The sequence below is a fragment of the Sus scrofa genome, chromosome 18 (genome assembly GCF_000003025.6).
Source record: "Sus scrofa isolate TJ Tabasco breed Duroc chromosome 18, Sscrofa11.1, whole genome shotgun sequence".
In the NCBI taxonomy this organism is placed as follows: domain Eukaryota; kingdom Metazoa; phylum Chordata; class Mammalia; order Artiodactyla; family Suidae; genus Sus; species Sus scrofa.
Window position 1 is genome coordinate 2,036,022 of NC_010460.4, and position 18,083 is coordinate 2,054,104.

Sequence of the window (18,083 nt, forward strand, 5' to 3'; positions counted from 1 at the left end):
CTGGGCCACAACAGGAACACCACTTGCTGTATGTTAAAGTACTTTCAGCACTTAGACGGTATCAGATTGGCTCTGCGCTGATCCACCAGGCCCCAGGTTTTAACCGAAGGATGTCGGGGCTGCTGGTCACTGGCGTGTTCACAGGCACGAGACGTCACCCCTCGTGTGCTGACTGCGCAGATCACACCCTTGTTGAAATGTTAATGCCTTTAATGCTCTGCCTTTTTAGCCCGGCGTGAACCTCGCAGACAGCCCTGCACCGGGCCATAAATCACAGCATATTCCTGGGGAACCTCAGCTGAAGTAAATCAAGGAATTTTTTTTTTTTTTCCCCATCAGCTCTTCAATCATTCTTTTTCGTCACATAGAAAATACGGTCCACGCTGTATTTACAGTTTGATGGTAAGGAGATGTTTAACATCCGTGTAGGAGATTAAAAATGACAAGTTATACGGTGAAGAGTGTGAAAAGGTGTTTACACTGACATGTAATATCTGGGTTGATCTACAACTCAATAATAGATTGCATAAATCTCAGAGCAGGCCCGCGGGACCGGGCGGTGGGGACGTCAACACGGCGGGTCCCACGTGCGGGATGCTGATGCCGCTGAGAAACCGGGCGCCCTCGTTTGGGGCCGCTCCCGCCAGGTTTCGTGCTCCTGGTGTGTGTGTGTGTCTGTATGTCCGACACTGCTTCACCGACGTGGTTTCTCCGTTCAGAAAAATGAAAGCAGGTTTTTCTGATTTACCCCAAGGACACAATGTTTTTTGTTTTTTTTTCCCCCATCTCTGGCCCCAAACACATTCCAGTTTTTGCAAGGGATGACAGAGGTTTTGGAATTGTATTTTCAAAATAGATAGTATGTACATTTTATTTTAAAAATGTAAATGCCGGAGTTCCCGTCGTGGCGCAGTGGCTCACGAATCCGACTAGGAACCATGAGGTTGCGGGTTCGGTCCCTGCCCTTGCTCAGTGGGTTAACAATCCGGCGTTGCCGTGAGCTGTGGTGTAGGTCGCAGACGCGGCTCGGATCCCGCGTTGCTGTGGCTGTGGTGTAGGCCGGCGGCTACAGCTCCGATTCGACCCCTAGCCTGGGAACCTCCATATGCCGCGGGAGCGGCCCAAGAAATGGCAAAAAGAGCAAAAAAAAAAGCAAATGCTGAGTATGCTCTGTGGGACAGTTGGCTACTGACTTTAAAAATGAAAAAGTCAGCGTAGGAGCTCTCTTTCTACCCACCAATGAATGGCGTTTGGAGGAAGTAAACACGTAGAGATAAAGAGCCAGGGCCGAGGAAGGTGCACGCTGCCCACCTCCCCGCCTGTTTTCTGAGCCACACACTCCGTACCCGTCCCTGCATCTGTCTTTCATTAGCTTTGATTTTTGGCCTCTCCACCATCCTGGTCTCGGCAAAGGGCCTTTGCACCTGTGTTCATGACTGTGGCCATTCACTCTTGAACTGTGTTCAGCGGGCAGATGTCTTTTGAATTATCCCCCGCTTTGCAGACCGGAAAATGACCTAGAGTTGGGTTATGCTGAAGGAGATAGCTGAGAGTCTGCGATGGATGGGGCGTGGGGCCTGCAGGACGGAGGGGCGGACGATGGGGCAGTGGCACTGTTCACCCTGTTAGCGGGAGAAGGGCTGGAGCAGGTGCACCTGCGGGAGGCAGCACGAGTCCCTTCTCAGGCTGGGTCTGAAGAGCGGGGAGACGTGCAGGCAGACAGACAGTGGGGCTTCCGGAGAAGTGGTTTGGATGGAAAGACAGATTCTGTAGTTGTTGATACACATCTAGGAAGGGAAGCTTCGGAGACAGACAGACAGACAGACAGGCAGACATGCACAGCAGATGGACCCAGGGAGCCGGCCCCTGCACAGGGTTCTTAGCCAGGAAGGTGAGGGCTGTCACGGCGGCATGGGGACGGGGTCGAGGCGGCTCCTGTCCCACAGCAGAGACCCCTCTTCACCAAGGCTGCTCTAACCACTGCCCTTCTGAATGTTCAGCCGGCTGGCGACGGAAGGTCTTGATGAGCCCCCGATGGGGCCCTTGTCCTTAAGGGGCCAGCTGGCCGCTTGGGCACAGTGACTCCCCTGGGCTCCTTCTGTTCAACAGTTTGTCCTCAGTCATAATGACCGATCCTGGACATGGTGGCCTTCCTGCTGGAGACCTTCCCCCAAGGCCCGAGTGTAGGGGCTGCAAGCAGGGATCTCGAGGGATCCCAGAGGTTCATCGGGGGCAGGAGCGGTTCTGGGCAGCACGCTCGCTGGGTGCGTTGGAACCCTCACCGTCGGTAGGCTTTGGGGCTGAGGGAACATCACGTGGTCACCTGCGGGGGTTGGGGGTCATCCTGGAGGGGCTGCTGTGCGAGGATACCATCTGTGTGCTGAACCTGAGCTCTCCATGGTGCCACATGCTGCGTGGGCCCAGCGGGCGCCTCTGATCTTCCACCACCCTGGGCTCTGCGGGCCTGGAGGTCCCTGGCCCCTAAGAGTAGACTGGCTGGGTCCTGCACAGTTTTAGGGCTAGCTGCTGCCAGGTGCTCAGACCCCTGGTGTCTAGGGAGGCAAGACCAGGTCAGGGTTGGAGGCTCAGTTGACCTTGACCAGCCAAGAGGCAGGGCTGTTGGTGCACGCGGGGCAGGGGTGTGTGTTTCCCTCCCAGGGGGGTCTCTGGGGACCCTTTTGGATGTCCTTGCCTAAGAGGATGTCCTTGAGCTGCTCAAGTGACAGTGGCAGTAGGGACTTAGAATGGATGGGGGAGGTGGGGCAGGCACGTCCTGGGGCGACAGCAGTGGGGCTGTGACCCTTCCCGCTGGCTAGTCTTCCTCTCAGGAAGCGAGGCCAGGAGGACAGGGGAATGTGAGGAGTGGCAGGTGCCGCCAGGGCAGGCTGCTCAGATCACCCTCAGGGCATGCGGGCTGCTAACCACCTGCAGCCATGCAGCCAGGATGCAGCGGCTCCGAGGGCTATGCTTTGCTTGGCAGGGGCTCCTTCTGAGCAGCTCCTGCCCGTGCTGTGGCTGGGGGGGGGGGGCCCTCCACCGTCCCCGTCCCCATGCTTTGTGGGGCTGCTCTGGGCTGGCAGGGACTCTCTGAGCCAGGTGGCAGCCCTCGGGGGCATCACCCTCCAGCTCCTTCTGCAGGTGTCAGGTGTGTGGCTCAGCTTGGAGCCCATCCTGCCCCTCATCCCCCGTCTCCCACGGCATGGCCCCCAGTCAGCCTGCACCTCTACCTCTGCCAGGGCACCTGTGCTTCAGGGGCCTGTTGGGCTCAGCAGGATAGCTCTGGGCAGCTGGAAGTCCCTGTCAAAGTAGGGACCCTGTTGGAGCTCTGAGAGGTCCTGCAAATGGGGGAATCGCTTTGCGTGATATGGAGATGACCTCACCGCAATCTGAGGCCACAATTTGGGGAGGCTCACCTGCTCCATTAAGAAAGACAAACTTGATTTCAAAAGATAGCAGAACAGAGATCCTAGAAAAACCAAAGTGGAGTCTCACTGAAGCCAAAGACGGGCTCAGAACGGACCCGTGTCTTTGTTTGTTTGTTTTTACTCTAAAATTTTAATTCCGATGTAGTTGACTCACAGTGCTGTGTAGTTTCACGTGTGCTGCCTGTAGTGATTTGACAGTTGCGTTTGTCATGAAATGATCCCCACGCTAAGCCCAGTGACCGTCTGTCCCCATACAGAGTTATTTCAATGTCACGGGCCCTATTCTTAGGCTGCATGTCATGTCCCTGTGGCTTATTTGCCATGTGACTGGAGGTTCGTACCTCTTAATCCCCTTCACCTAGGCTGCCCACCCTCCCAGCCTGTCCCTTCCTTCCCAGCTGGAAACCACCCATCTGCTCTCTGTATTTAGGAGTCTGTGTTAGTTTGGTTTAGTTTTGTTGTCTGGAGTCCAGATATGTGACAGATCATGTGCTGTTTGTCTTTCTCTGACTTAGTTCACTGGCTTAACATCCTCTAGGTCTCTCTGAATGGTCACCAACAGCAGGATTTCCTTTTTTATGGCTCATCTTCCATTGTGTGTGTGTATCACATCGTCTTTGTCCTTTCATCTGTCAATGGGCACTTAGGTTGCTTCCGTATCTTGGCTATTGTAAGTAATCCTGCAGTGAGCATAGGGGCACATGTATCTTTTGGAATTGGTGTTTTTGTTTCCTTCAGATAAATACTCAGGAGTGAAATGGCTGGAACATACCATAGGTCTGTTTTTAATTTTTTGAGGAACTGCCATACTATTTTCCATTGTGGCTGCACCAATTTGCATTCCCACCAACAGTGTAGGAGGGTTCCCTTTTCTCCACACCTTTGCCAACCCTTGTTGTTTGTGGTCTTTTTGGTAACAACCATTCTGACAGGTGCGAGGTGCTATCTCATCGTGGTTTTGACTTGCATTTCTGTGATGATTAGTTATGTTTGTTGGCCATCTGCATGTCTTACTTGGAAAAATATTCAGATCCTCTGCTCATTTTTTAATTGGGTTGTAGACTTTTTTGATGTTGCCTTGTAAATGTTTTTTAAAATATGTGTTGCATATTAACCCCTTATCAGGTGTATTATTTGCAAATATTCTCTTCCATTCAGTAAGCTGCCTTTTCACTTTGTTGATAGTTTCTTTTGCTGTTCAAAGCTTTTTGGTTTGAGGTAGTCCCATTTTCCCTCTCCTTTTTCCCTTGATTTTTTACCTTTGCTTTTGTTTCCCCTATCTGAGGAGACATGTCCAAAAAAATATTGCTAAGAGAGATGTCAAAGAGTACACTACCTAAGTTTTCTTAGAAGAGTTCTATGGATTCAGGTCTTACATTTAAGTCTTTAACCCATTTTGAGTTTATTTCTGTATATGGTGTGAAAAAGTAGTCTGGTGTGATGCTTTTGCATGTAGCTGTCCAGTTTTCTCAACACTGTTTATTGAAGAGACTGTCTTTACCCTTTGATGTTTGCTTTCTTTGTCATAGATTAATTGACTAAATACGTGTAAGTATATTCCAGGGCTCTCTATTTTATGTTGGTCTATGTGCCTGTTTTTGTGCCCGTACCATAGTATTGTGATTTCTGTAGCTTAGTAGTGTAGTTTGAAGTCAGAGAGTGTGATACCTCCAGCTGTGTTCTTCTTGAAGACTGTTTAGACTATTCAGGGTCTTTTGTGCTTCTGTATACATTTCAGAATTATTTGTTCTAGTTAGGTAAGAAATGTCATTGGTATTTTGATAGGAATCATACTGAATCTGTAAATTTCCTTGGTTAGTATGGTCACTGTAACAATATTATTTCTTCCAATCCATGAACACATTGTTTCTTTCTATCCGTTTATGCAGTGTTTAGTTTCTCTCATCAGTGTCATGTAGTTTTCCAAGTATAGGTCTTTTACCTCCTTGGTTCAATTTATTCCTAGGTATTTTATTCTGTTTGCTGCAATTATAAATGGAATTGCTTTCTTAATTTCCCTTTCTGATAGTTTGTTGTTAGTGTATAGAAACACAACAGAATTCTGTATAGTGATTTTGTATCCCATGACTTTACTAAATTCATTTATCAGTTCTAACAGTTTTTTTTGGGGGTGGCATTTTTAGGATTTTCTATATAGAGTATGATGTCATCCAAAAATAATGACAGTTTTATGTCTTCCTTTCCAATTTGGATTCCTTTTTTTTTTTCTTCTCTTATTGCTGTGGCTAGGACTTCCAATAGTATATTGAATAACAGTGGTGAGGGTGGGCATCCTTGTCTTGTTCCTGATATTAGAGGGAATGCTTTCAGCTTTCCACCACTGAGTATGATGTGGCTGTACTTTGTCATATATGGCCTTTATTATGTTGAGGTGTATTCCCTTTATGCCCACTTTGTTGAGAGTTTTTACCAGAAGTGGATATTGAATTTTATCAGAAAAATTTTCTGTATCTGGATGATCATATGATTTTTATTCTTCAGTTTGTTAATGTGGTATATCACATTGATTGATTTGTGGATCTTGAACCATCCTTGCCTCCCTGGGATAAATCTGGCTTGGTCATGGTGTACAATCTTTTTAATGTATTGTTGAATTCAGTTTGCTAATATTTTATTGAGAATTTTTGCATCTGTGTTCATCAGTGATACTTGTCTATGATTTTATTTTTTGTGGTATCTTTGTCTGGTTTTGGTTTCAGAGTGGTGCTGGCCTTGTAGAATGAATTTGGAAGTGTTGCTTCCTTTTCAACTTTTTGGAGTAGTTTGAGAAGGATAGTTGTTAACTCTTCTTTCAGTGCTTGGTAGAATTCACTTATGAAGCTCTCTGGTCCTAGACTTCTGTTTGTTGAGATTTTTAAAAAAGTTAGCAATTCCATTTCCTTACTGGTGATTCATGTTTTCTGTTTTTCATTATTCAGTCTTAGGAGAGTGTATATGTCTAGGAATTTATTTATTTCTTCTGGATTTTTCATTTTATTGGTGTGTAATTATTTGTAGTAATCTCTTATGGTCCTTTGTATTTCTGTGGTGATGGTTGGGACGTTTCTTTCATTTCTGATTTTATTGATTTGGGCCCTCTGTCTTTTTTTTCTTGATAAATCTGGCTAAAGGTTTATCAGTTTTTTCAAAGAAACAGCTCTTAGTTTCATTGATCTTTTCTGGGGTTTTTATGTCTATATTTCATTTATTTCTGCTACAATCTTAATGATGTCTTTCCTTTTACTTACTTGGATTTTGTTTGTTTGTCTTTTTCCAGTTCCTTTATGTGTAAGGTTAGGTTGTTTATTTGAGATTTTTCTTGGCTCCTGATGTGGGCTGTATCACTGTAAACTTCCCTCTATGAACTGCTTTGGATGCTTCCCATAGATTGTTGACTATTGTGTTTATACTTTCATTTGTCTCCAAGTATTTTAAAAAAGTTATTCCTTGATTTTTTCAGTGACCTATTGATTGTTTAGAAACATTATTTAGCTTCCATGTGTTTGTGATTTTGCAGATTTTTTCCTTATAGTTGATTTGTAATCTCATAGTGTTTTGGTTGGAAAGGATGTTTGAGATGATTTCAGTTTAAAAAATTTATTGAGACTTGTTTTATGGCCTAGCACGTGATCTATCCTGGAGGATAGTCCTGTGCTGATGAGTGTCCTAAACAGATAGAAGTGCTGCAGACAAATGCTTTGCACTGAGTAGACTGGAATTGCACTGATGGGGGCTAGTTTAAATCATGGAGTATGGCTGTATATCTTTTCCAGAGACTGAACTGATTTTATGGCCAGGAGGAATTCTGGGCATCTTCCGGTAGAAAATATTTCCATCAAAATGTTTCCTCTTGCTATGATCTGAATGTTTGTGTCCCCCGCAGATTTATATGTTGAATCTTACCCCAAGGTAATGGTATTTGGGGATGAAGCTTTTGGGATTGATTGGGTCGTGAGGGTGGAGATTCATGAATGGGGTTATAGAAGGGGCTCCCTTGTCCCTTGCCCTGTGTGAGCACACAGTGAGCAGGCACCGTCTGTGAAGCAGGAAGTGGGTCCTCATTAGACATGGAATGTGCCCACGTCTTGATGTTACATTCCCAGCCTCTACAACCATGAGAAATTCTGTTCTTTATATGCTGCCCAATCTATGGTATTTTGTTATAGCCATCTGCTGTACTGTCTTTGTCTAGCTTTTGAGTTTTGCATGTGTGGGTAGGACCAGGACATTCTCTTCAGAAAGGCTTTGCCCTTCAGAAAGGTGTCTGCACGTGGAGGAGACTGAAATAGGTCTTGGAAGACCCCCAAAGACCTGCCGAACTTCCTGTGATGGCCTTTGAAATTTCAGCATTAGATACATTTGGAGGTTCTGATGATTTGATATTGAAATGCAAACAAACAAACAAACAAAAGCCCAAAAAACACAAAAACAACTCACCAGAATAGTACTGATGTCTGCTGACACCTCAGGAGAGAATTGAGTGGACAGAGGGTGGGGATATCACCTCCTGGAGGGGAGGGAGAAAGAGCCCCAATTTTCCAATTTTGCACCCCCCCAACATCTGAAATAGAGTAAGTCTCAAGCCAGTTCTAAATGGTGAGCACATGAAAATTCGAGCCTGGAACAACTCTTTCTCTTTTTTGAGAAATTCGCAGTCCTTCTAGATTCATGGCATTTGTCTCTTCGATATGCTTATGAAGTGGCTTGCAATGCTGCCTTGGCCCCATTCTCAAGTCGAGAAAATCAAGACGGAAAGGAATGACTCCAAGGTTATCTCGAGTCCTCCGATGTTCTGTCCACTAGGTGACGCTGTCTCGTCACTCGTTCAAAACCTAATGCCTCAAAAGAGAACTACTTAAAAAAAAAAAAAAAGAAGAAGAAGAAAGCTCCAGGCAGAGGAAAAATACTCAGGTGTTCTGGAGCCTGGGGTGGCGGGTTTGGGGCAGATTAGAGAATTCCAGGCTAACGAGGGGAATTCCAGTCATGCCCAGGAAACATCTTTCACAACCCACGTTTGTGTTTGGTCTCAGGCGGGGTGTTGTGTTGGGTCAGGGCCTTTCGTGGTGCCATGCCAACTCCACGGAGTCAGTGCTGCATCTGCAAACTTTGATGGCGGGTGAGTCTTTCTAAGGGGAACAGGCAGGCAGAGACATCCAGAAAAACCCTCTGCACGAACGAGGAAGGTAACTGGCATATCATCCCCTAACTGGCTTCGGGGTATTTGGAGCGTAAATAGCTTGGTAGGTGTTAAATGATTCATAAAGAGTTCATAGGAAAATCAGGGGTTGGAGACTCATTGCTTTAAATGAAAATCTCTCTTCCGACGAAGTCGGCTGCCTGAGAGATTTTTTTTTTCCCTCTAGGAGGCTATTTTTAGCCGCTAGAAGTAGTGGCTTCTTTTTTTTTTTTTTTCACCCTTGGATCAGATTTGTTTGATTAAAAAATGCATTTTTCCATTTTTTAAAAAAATCAAATCGCAGCTGACTTTTTCTTGTTTCCCCACTTAGGCAGAAATGGCTTTCTAGAGGGGCCCTGGCTTTGGGAAGGCCCGGCTCGGAGGGGCACCTGAAATCGAGTGAAGGGCGTGGAGGTCCCGGTGGAGGCCGCACTGCTCTTGCTCTTGTGGGCCACTCCCACGGGGATGCCGTGTCTCTCCACGCAGCGGAAACCACGCGGGGTGGGGAGCGGAGGAAGCAGGCTCCTGGGGGCGCGGGGCCCTTTCCAGGGATGTAGACACAGGCAGGGGCCCGAGCAGCCCCCCTGCTGGCGGGTCTCTGAGTTCTGGGTGACGGCGCATCGCCGTGCGAAGTACCTTGGGATGAAAAGGCCGACCTCCTGGTGACTGTGGCCTCTGAGGCGGGACGCACGTCCCAGCCCACCCCCCGCAGGGCAGGGATCACCAACATTTTGTTCTGTTTTTGCACTGTCGTTGTTAACCCAATGAACTGGGAATGCTCCTTGAACCCGCGGTTCAAAGCCTCATCTGCAGACACCAGAGCTTTCTGTGGCCCAGTTTCCCTCTAAGGAAAAGCAAGTCCCTTCACCCTTATCTGCCTGTCCTGGCGGTTTGTGCCCCAGATCCGCGAGGGCAGGTCCTGACCCCAGCGCTTCAGAACACGACGGTACCCATGGCTCGTCTTTGGGGAGACGAGTAAGTGGAACGAGGTTAACCCCCAGGACTGGGGCCCGAGAAGAAGCGGACGTGGCGACAGGGCTGCACCTGCACAGACAGCAGGTGGAGAGGCGGCGGGAGGCCGGCCGTCCACCAGCGCCGGAGACGGGCCTCCGAGGAAGCCACCAGCCTCCAGAGCCGTGCGATGCCAGGCTCTGTCGTGTCAGCTGCCCCGGCCGTGCACCTGGGGAGGGTCGCCCGCGCAGACCAACCACCAGAGTGTGCCACGTGGACCCTGCCAGTCCTGGAGGTTCCCAGGCTTGTTCATTTGCTCACTCGTTGCCCAAATGCCCACTGTGTCCGGCACAGGGTCCAGACAGTGACCGTTACAGCACAGAGACCTTCACGGACCTCATACAAGAGAAATGCTTGGTATTTCTAGTGACTGTCACATCAGACTGCACGGACTCGTAATTAACCACCTTTGGTGAAAAAAGAAATCGATCTTTTAACCCCAGATGCCCAATCTGCTGCCCCTGGAATGGAGAAGCAATGGGATCCTGCTGCGTAGCACTGGGAACTATATCTGGTCACTTATGATGGAGCATGATACTGTGAGAAAAAAGAATGTATACATGTACGTGTGACTGGGTCACCTTGCTGTGCAGCAGGAAATTGACAGAACACTGTAAACCAGCTCTAACAGAAAAAATAAAAATCATCATAAAAAGAGAAATGGATCTTAAGTCATCCCTTATTATCATTTAAAATTATTATTTAAAAAATACGGAGTTCCCTGGTGGCTCAGTGGTTAAGTGTCTGGCCCTGTCCCTGCAGCCGCTTGGGTCCCTGCTATGGCACAAGTTCGATCCCTGGCCTGGGAGCACCTGCACGCTGCCAGTGCCAAAGGGGTACATACTCTTTTTTTTGTCACCATAAGAAGTAAGCGTCAGAGGTCGGAGGAAAGTAAGGAGCAAACCTAAGCCTGTAATCCTGCTGTTCCAGGTCGTTTTCCTGACCGGCCGTCTAGTCCCAGCGGGGAGAGCTGAGAGCCCGCCTGTCATGACCCTGGGTGCACACTGCTCGCACACAGCCTGGGCACACCCTTCAGGCAGCACCCACTGCAGACTGTGCTCACACGCAGACGCTCCGTGAAAACACGCGTGTGCACGCGCATCGTGACCTGTGGGTTCCGGGGGGGCGGTAACTTCACGTGCGAACAGAGCTGTGTGTTTGGAGCGCCCCCCGAGGGTTCCTGCTGCATCTCTGGGGAGAGCAGATGGCAGCTGTCGGGGCGTCGTTTCCTGCAGCCAACCCGGCTCCTGCAGTGTGTGCCCTAGAACTTTCTACCGGGTCCCTGGGAGATCAGGCCCTGCTGGAGCAGCCCCGGTTTGCGGCCCCCAGGCCGGGCGGTGGCAGTGTCCCTGTGTGAGGGCCTGGACGGTGGGAAGTGAGTGGAGGCCGAGGCAGGTCGAAGGTTAGAAAGGAAAATCGTGAACAAGACGCGCGGCATCCGCTGGGCCCGAGGGCCAGGCCGGCCGCGGCGCTCCTCGCCGTCGGCACTGTTTCTCTTGGCGGGTCTTCTGAGAGCCTCCGAAATGTCAGGCTCAAGGGCAGGCCTCCTCGGGGCGGCGGAGCGCTCAGGGCCCGGCCAGCAGCGGCCTGGGGCTTCTGTCTGCTTTCTCCTGCGGAGCCGGCCCGACCCTGGATCCGCTCCCGTCATCCGTCCAGGATGCTGGCTGCAGGGTGTGTGCAAGTCAGACTCTCTTGATGGTTGCTTACTTTTTTCTGTTTATCAGGAAAAATGGCAAGTACACAGAAGAATCCCAGGATAATGGAGATGCACGGACAGCCGCCACCTGTTTTCCGCAGCGCACACGCCGCCCTGGCGTTTTTGCTGAAGCAGATGAATAGATGTGCTTGCCATCAGGGCCCCTGGTCCTCCAAAGCTTCAGACTGCATCCTTCCAGAACAGGGGCGTTTTCCGACGTGACCGCCACGCGTCATCACGCCGACAAAATGACCCGTTACCATGCGATCCTCAGGCCGAATTCACATCCGCCGGCATGTGATGGATCATTTTCACTCTGTCTCTAGCAGCGGCGCCTCCTGTTTTTACCTGAGATTTCTCAGAGGTAAAGAAGGTAGGACTTTCCGCATCAGTCATCGCCCCGGCAAGATTTAATGTGTATTCAGGAGAAGTCTTTGTGCTGGGGAGACTAACAGGTAGCCCCCATCACCTCACAGAAAGCGGTCCCCGCGTAGGAAGGGCGTGTAAATGGAATCTGAGGAGAGAATGTGCACAGCCCGGGTCGTGGCTGCAGTGTCATCTGAGAACCGCTCCCCCGGGCAGTCTGGTTCTGGGGCGTCCCTGTCCTCCAGGAGGGAACACTTGAGGCTCAGCCTTTCCGGTGCCCCCAGCTCTGCCTCCAGCATCCTCCAGCCCACAGTGACCGCTGCAGCTTAGCTCCAGTTTCTGTGCTTTCGCCCAGAAATGTGACATTTGCCTGGTGCCATCTGGAGCGTCTTGAATTCTGTAGTTTTGACGTGTCCTGGGTGTCTGGTCTCTGCAAGTAAATTATTAGCCCTGAGAAGGCTAGAGGTAGTGTCATAGGTGCTTTTTATGGCTCAGAAAACTGCCGCCAGGCTTGGAATATATGGTGGTCACAGACTAGTCGTTGCTCCATACCTAGGAAAACCTTCTTCATTTTTGCATGGTAAGTAGAGAATCCGGAGTGATGCCAGTTTTATAATTTTGATTAATTTACCACTTAAAAGAAAAACAGGCTTTTTCATCAGGAGATTTATGGCATAAGAGGCACCTGGCTTCTCTCGTTGCCATGTTTCTGGGAAATATCTGGCCCCTTTACTTCCTTGAAGAATTTGACCTGGATCACAAGTCGGAGGCCTTCCGGGCAGGGGTCCGGGGGGTCTTCAGGGAGCGTCTCCCGGTGGTGGAATTTCAGAGGAGGAGGAGCCTGGGGAAGGAGAAAGGCAGGATTCAGGACCAAACCAAGGGCTGTAGTGGTCAGCTCAGCCTGGCAGGGCCCTTAGGGCGGGAAGCGAACACCCCTCCAGACCTGGCAACACCTCCTCCTCCTTCCTGGCGCCCCCTCTGGGTGCTCTTGTCCCATGTCACTCATCACCTGGTGTCATTAACGTTTAGTGAGCGCTGAGCCTGAGAGGCAGTCACACGTACGTGTGTGTGTGTGTCTGTGTCTCTCTGTGTGAGTATGTCTCTCTGGGTGTGTATCAGTGTGTCTGGGGATATGTCTGTGTGTGTCTGTGGGTGTATACATGTGTGTGTGTGTGTGTGTGTGTCTGTGCGTCTCTGTCTGTGTCTCTCTGTGTGAGTATGTCTCTCTGGGTGTGTATCAGTGTGTCTGGGGATACGTCTGTGTGTGTCTGTGGGTGTATACGTGTGTGTGTGTGTGTGTGTGTGTGTGTGTCTCTCTCTGTGTGAGTATGTCTCTCTGGGTGTGTATCAGTGTGTCTGGGGATACGTCTGTGTGTGTCTGTGGGTGTATACACATGTGTGTGTGTGTGTGTGTGTGTGTCTCTCTGTGTGAGTATGTCTCTCTGGGTGTGTATCAGTGTGGGGATACGTCTGTGTGTGTCTGTGGGTGTATACATGTGTGTGTGTGTGTGTGTGTCTGTGTCTCTCTGTGTGAGTATGTCTCTCTGGGTGTGTATCAGTGTGTCTGGGGATATGTCTGTGTGTGTCTGTGGGTGTATACGTGTGTGTGTATGTGTGTGTGTGTGTGTCTGTGTCTCTCTGTGTGAGTATGTCTCTCTGGGTGTGTATCAGTGTGTCTGGGGATACGTCTGTGTGTGTCTGTGGGTGTATACATGTGTGTGTGTGTGTGTGTGTGTCTGTGTCGGTGTCTCTCTGTGTGAGTATGTCTCTCTGGGTGTGTATCAGTGTGTCTGGGGATACGTCTGTGTGTGTCTGTGGGTGTATACGTGTGTGTGTGTGTGTGTGTGTGTGTCTCTCTGTGTGAGTATGTCTCTCTGGGTGTGTATCAGTGTGTCTGGGGATATGTCTGTGTGTGTCTGTGGGTGTATACATGTGTGTGTGTGTGTGTGTGTGTCTGTGTGTCTCTGTCTGTGTCTCTCTGTGTGAGTATGTCTCTCTGGGTGTGTATCAGTGTGTCTGGGGATACGTCTGTGTGTGTCTGTGGGTGTATACGTGTGTGTGTGTGTGTGTGTCTCTCTGTGTGAGTATGTCTCTCTGGGTGTGTATCAGTGTGTCTGGGGATACGTCTGTGTGTGTCTGTGGGTGTATACGTGTGTGTGTGTGTGTGTGTCTCTCTGTGTGAGTATGTCTCTCTGGGTGTGTATCAGTGTGTCTGGGGATACGTCTGTGTGTGTCTGTGGGTGTATACACATGTGTGTGTGTGTGTGTGTCTGTGTCTGTGTCTCTCTGTGTGAGTATGTCTCTCTGGGTGTGTATCAGTGTGGGGATACGTCTGTGTGTGTCTGTGGGTGTATACATGTGTGTGTGTGTGTGTGTCTGTGTCTCTCTGTGTGAGTATGTCTCTCTGGGTGTGTATCAGTGTGTCTGGGGATACGTCTGTGTGTGTCTGTGGGTGTATACGTGTGTGTGTGTGTGTGTGTGTGGGCAGGTGTGTGGAGGCTGCGGGCTTGGCTTGGGTCTGAGTCCCCTCTGCCGTTTTCTTCCTGACCCTGGGCCGTCTCAAGGCTCAGTGTCCGCATTTGGAAGATGGGGCTGGGAACAGCACCTTGGTTGCGGGAGTGCGTGGCCTCGTGCTGACACACGTATGCACTCAGCACACCCGAGCCGTTTTTGCTGCAAACAGGCGAGTGGTTGGTGCGGCGCCCCCAGGCTTTGGTGAGCGCGGCGCCGGGCGGAGCCGAAGGAGGCTGTGAACGGGCGGGGACTGCTTGGCGTGTGCAGTTCCAGGACAAAGGCGACAATGAAATGCCCGTGGAGGCCGCGAGGTGCACTGTTCACAGACTAGATGGGGAAGCAGCAGGCCCTCCCTCCAGGCCTGGGACTGCAGCCTGTACCCAGTTCCTGGCTCCAGCTCAGTGTAGACGGATCCCGTTTGACAAGTGGTCCCAGCTGCTCGGGCATCGAGCCTGTAAGATGCTCTTTGGAGGGGCTCCTGGTGGAGCGTCTGGGAGCAGTGAATGTTTTCTCTCTCACCTGGAGAGTCACGGTGTCCTTAATGCTCCAAAGTAAACTGTAATTGGTTAGGGAGTTCCCGTCGTGGTGCAGTGGTTCACGAATCCGACTGGGAACCATGAGGTTGCGGGTTCGATCCCTGGCCTCGCTCAGTGGGTTAAGGATCCGGCGTTGCCGTGAGCTGTGGGGTAGGTGGCAGACGCAGCTCGGATCTGGTGTTGCTGTGGCTCTGGTGTAGGCCGGCAGCTGCAGCTCCAGTTGGACCCCTAGCTTCAGACCCTCCATATGCTGCGGGTGCGGCCCTAGAAAAGGCAAAAAGACAAAAAACAAAGAAACAAACAAACCAAAAACCCCCACTTTAATTGGTTAAACTCAGGATTTTCTGCAGTGAGTTTTCTGCTGCCCTGTCACTTTGTGTGAAGCAAGTGGTGCTGGAAAAATGCTCAGAGAATGTGGTCCTTGAAGGTCCAGCCTGTCCCTTGAAAGGCCCATGTTTGGGTTTAATGCGATGCTAACTTTCCTCCTTAGTCTCTGTAACAGTCCCTTTTGGCGTGTCTCGTGCCTGCCTGTTGTCAGCACTGCTATTCTGTCACTCAGATTAAGCCGTTTCTAGGCCACAGAGTTATCCCATCCTTCAGGCATTGTTCAGATTTCACGAAAGCTTGTGCACCCTCCGGCCCTCTGAGTCAACCTTCATGCCGTAAATTAGCATTTTGAAGCTATGTCGATAAGTGAATGGAATTATTAATATTCCATGAAGGAGATAAAATTGGGACACAAAATTAGCACCTGTCAAGTTAGCCTGTGAATTGTAAATCCACTTGTGAGGTCTGATACCTGGCCATTTAGAGTGACAGTGGGTGATAATTACAGTAATACTTTATTTTGAAGAATTTCAAGGGGGCAAAAAGCAATGGAGCTCATTATTAATACCTTACTGTAGCTGGAGACACAATTTTTTTTTTTTTTTTTTTTTTTTTTTTGCTATTTCTTGGGCCGCTCTGGCGGCATATGGAGGTTCCCAGGCTAGGGGTTGAATCGGAGCTGTAGCTGCCAGCCTACGCCAGAGCCACAGCAACGCGGGATCCGAGCCGCGTCTGCAACCTACACCACAGCTCACAGCAACGCCAGATCGTTAACCCACTGAGCAAGGGCAGGGACCGAACCCGCAACCTCATGGTTCCTAGTCGGATTCGTTAACCACTGCGCCACAACGGGAACTCCTGGAGACACAATTTTTTATAATGATTTCTATTTTTTTCATTACAGCTGGTTTGCAGTGTTAATTTTTTACTCTCCAGCAGGGTGCCCCAGTTACACATACATGTATAGACTCTTTTTTCTCACAGTATCGTGCTCCATCATGAGTGACTAGACAGAGTTCCCAGTGCTGCAGAGCAGGATCTCATTGCTCATCCACTCCAGAGGCAGCAGTCTGCATCCATTCACCCCAAGCTCCCAGTCCATCCTATTCCCTCTCCCTCCCCCTTGGCCACCACAAGTCTGTTCTCCATGTGGAGACACAATTTTTAATGTCACGATTGAACTAACACCCTCATTTCCTCACCTTTAAAAGTTCACGGGCCACCAGAGTCTGTCTGAGATGAAAATTATTCCGATTTTCACAAAATGTAAAGACAGGGGAGCTGGCATAAGGAGGCCTTACCTTGGCGTCCCGTGTTGCCTGGAACCTCGTCTCTCCAGACAAGGGCTGTTCCTGCTGCTCATGCTGGAACCGAGCAGGGACCAGGAGCCTCTTCTTTTTCTTCCTCAGGTGGGAACGTCCTTGTCAGAGGTATGAACCCTGCTGTTATTTTTGCGAAAGAATCAATAGCCAGTGAGGGAGCGTCCGTGTTTCTTATGTAACTAAGGATCCTGCAGTCGGTCTGGGTCGTGATGCTGAAGGCAGCTTTCATTTTGTGCGCGAGGTTGCCGCAGAGGCTGCACAGTCTGGCAGGAGGGGACAGGGTCCTTGTTTGGCCACTTAGCGGAGGAGCGAGGCGAGCCTCCGTTTGCCTGAATGGAAGACGGAGAGAATTAAAGGGGCTCCTTGATGGTGCTGCTGAGAAGTCCACGGGGCAGGCAGGTAAAGCTCTGACCTCAGCGTTTGGCACATGGTGCTCAGGAAAGGTTAGTTCTGCATCTCATTATGAACTCGGATATTAAGGTGTCCACACCTCCCAAAGCAATCTGCAGATTCGGTGCCTTCTCCATCAAAACTGCAGTGGCCTTCTTCAGGGAACTAGAACAGATCAGCCCTAAAATGTGTACGAAACCACAGAAGGTTCTGAACATCCAAAGCAATCTTGAGAAAGGAGAACCAACTGGAGGCATCACCATCTGTGATTTCAAACACTGTTGCAAAGCCACCTTAATTAAAACAGTGTGGTCCTGGCATAGGAGCAGACATACAGACCAATGGAGCAGATAGAGAGACCGAGGTGAATCCATGCATATATGATCAGTTAATTTATGACAAAGAAGTCGTTAATCTACGATGGGGAAAAGGGCCATTTCTTCAATAAACAGCATTGGGAAAACTGTGTGTGACAGCCACAGACAAAAGAATGAAACCGGACCACTTATACCAAACACAGAAATTAACTCAAAGTGGGTTAAGGACTTGGATGTAAGACCTGAAACTCAAGTTCTCAGAAGAAGACACAAGGGGTGAGCTCTTTGTCACTGGTCTTGGGGTTTTTTTTTGACTCTGTCACCAAAAGCAAAAGCCATAAAGGCAGAAGTCAACAAATGAGAGTACATCAAACTAAAAACCTCTGGGAGTTCGCGTCGTGGTTCAGTGGCTAACGCATCTGATGAGGAACCAGGGGGTTGCGGGTTCGATCCCTGGCTTTGCTCAGTGGGTTGAGGATCCAGTGTTGCCGTGAGCTGTGGTGTAGGTTGCAGATGTGGCTTAGATCTGGCATTGCTGTGGCTGTGGCATAGGCTGGTGGCTGCAGCTCCGATTGGACCCCTAGCCTGGGAACCTCCATATGCCTCGGGAGCGGCCCCAGAAAAGGCAAAGAGACAATAAATAAAATAAAATAAAATAAAATAAAATAAAATAAAATAAAATAAAATAAAATAAAATAAAATAGAAACCTCTTTATGTAGAGGAAACGACAAAATAAAAAAGGCAGCCATTGACTGGAAACATATTTGCGAATCGTGTATCCGATACGGGATCCACATCCAAAATACTCATACACCTCAATGGCAAAAGGGATCGGTCTGATTACAACACAGGCAGAAGATCTGAAGAGACACTTTCCAAAGAAGTCATCCAGTGGTCCAGAGAGGGATGAAAAGATGCTCAGCATTACTCGTCGTCAGGGAAGCGCAAGTCAGAACCGCACTGAGGCACCACCTCACACCTGTCCAAATGGATACCGTCAAA

The 18,083-nt window shown here is 49.4% G+C and overlaps 1 long non-coding RNA gene across 4 annotated transcripts in view; it reads left to right on the forward strand.

The window, feature by feature from the left end:
* LOC102166684 overlaps positions 1-18,083 on the forward strand; it is a 192,592-nt gene that overhangs the window by 66,095 nt on the left and 108,414 nt on the right. For 3 of the 4 annotated variants that reach the window (XR_002340275.1, XR_002340277.1, XR_002340276.1), the window contains one exon: positions 11,337-11,681. The exons of the other annotated variant lie outside the window; for it this stretch is intronic. This is a non-coding gene — a long non-coding RNA (uncharacterized LOC102166684). The remainder of the gene's footprint in view (positions 1-11,336; positions 11,682-18,083) is intronic. 4 annotated transcript variants of the gene reach the window in all.